Source organism: Carlito syrichta, unplaced genomic scaffold (genome assembly GCF_000164805.1).
Source record: "Carlito syrichta isolate Samal-C Ts95f unplaced genomic scaffold, Tarsius_syrichta-2.0.1 Scaffold117767, whole genome shotgun sequence".
NCBI classification, from domain to species: Eukaryota; Metazoa; Chordata; class Mammalia; order Primates; family Tarsiidae; genus Carlito; species Carlito syrichta.
In genome coordinates, this window is record NW_007061863.1 from 119,330 (window position 1) to 121,402 (window position 2,073).

Genomic DNA, 2,073 nt, shown 5'->3' on the forward strand with positions numbered 1-2,073 from the left:
ACCTGCTGGGCTCCAGCGATCCTTCCGCCTCAGCCTTCCAAGTAGCCAGAACTATAGGCGCGCGCTACCACATCCAGTTAATTTTTGATCTATTGTAGAGACGAGGTCTCATCAAGTTGCCCAGCTTGTCTCAAACCTACAGGTTCAGACAATCTACTCGGCTCGGCCTCTCAAAGTGCTGGGATTACAGGCTGAGTCACTGAGCCTGGCCTAAGTATATTTAAATATAACCAGATGACCAGGTGCGGTGGCCTGTAATCTCAGCACTCTGGGAGGTCAAGGTGAGAGGATTGCCTGAGTCTGGGAGTTTGAAACTAGCCTGGGCAACTTGGTGAGACTTCGTCTCTACAATAAATCACAAAACTAGCAAGGCTTGGTGGCGTGCGTCTGTAGTTCCAGTTACTTGGAAGGTTGAGGCAGAAGGAATTCCTAAACCCAGCAAGTGGAGGTTTTGGTGGCCGTGAGCATGCCACTGCACTCCAGCCTGAGCAATAAGAGTGAAACTCTAACTCAAAAAATATAAATATAAATATATAACCAGTTATATTCATTTGACAATTCTGGCAGCCAAAACAAAGGATTCAAAGATACAAAAATGAGTAAGATTTAGCCCTAACTTCAAAGAATTCACATGACAGGGGAAGCCAGAAGCATGTGCAAAATCAAAATCCTTTGAGATCACAGACAACAAACTTGCAGAGTTAGTGGTAACCAGAATTTGCCAGTGAAAATGTAGAAGGAAGAGTATCAACAAGCAAAGGGAACAGCACAAAGGCATGAACGTGGAATGCACAATTAGATAGTCAGATGTTTTGAGTGGGTGGGGGGTTTGATAGGTCCTGCCTCCCTTCTCCCTCATGCATGGATATGAAATAGTAGTAATTAAGCCAGTAAAGGAAGCTTTCAACCAGGTTGCAGAGACCTATATATACTATGACAAAGTGTTTGCCTTAATCCAGAAGGCCACAAGAAGTGATATATAATAAACAATGTTTTTAGAAAGCGAACTGGTGGCAATGTGGAAGACAAACTTAAAAGGAGTGATGGGGGATGGAAGACATAAGGACACTACTCAAGAACTAGGATATTACTATAAGAACACAAGTGAAATGTGACAGAGCAGCAATAATACAGGTCAGACATGGTGGCTCACACCTGTAATCCCAGCACTTTGGGAGGCTGAGGCAGGTGGATTGCTTGAGCCCAGGAATTCAAGAACAGCCTGGGTAACATAGTGAAACCTCATGTCTACAAAAAAAATTTTTTTTAATTAGCTGGGAGTGTTGGTGTGTGCCTATAGTCCCAGCTACTCAGGATGCTGAGGTGGAAGGAACACCTGGGCCCAGGAGGCTGAGGCTGCCATAAGCCATGATCATTGTGATTGTGCCACTGCACTCCAGCCTGGGAAACAGAGTAATAATAATAATAATAACACAAACAACTAAACAACAGTAGCAGGAGCAACAGCCTATATCAACTTAGCTTAGGTATGTGCCACATCTTACGTGCATTGTCATTTGATCAGCACAACACTTATGAACAAAGGCCATTATTGCCACATTTTATAAATGAGGAAACAAGTTTAGAAAGATTAAGTCACTTTCTACAAGTCAGCACAGATAGCAGGTGACAGAGCCTGAACACAAACTCAGGACTATCTGATTCCAATGTTCATATTCTTGACCATAAGCTCCTGCAACAAGGTACAATAGGGGAAAAAGAGAAAAGATGCAATGAAGAAGTCTTTGGAAGATACAATCAACAGGATTTAATGACCACTGATAACCCAAACCTCAAACAGGATCTTCACTTACACAATAATTTTGCCTTCCTGAACTGCTTCTGAAAATGTATTACCCCTTTCATTTAGAAATTTCTACTAAAATACCTTAGCTCATTTGACATGTTAAAAACCTTAAATTTTGAGACATATAAAGAGTTTCAGATATCTCTCCCAGTAATTTTTTTTTTTTTTTTTTAGTTAGAGTCTCAGTCTGTCACTCAGACTGGAGTGCAGTGGCCGCTCCCAGCCACCGCAGCCTCGACCTGCTGGGCTCCGGCAATCCTTCTGCC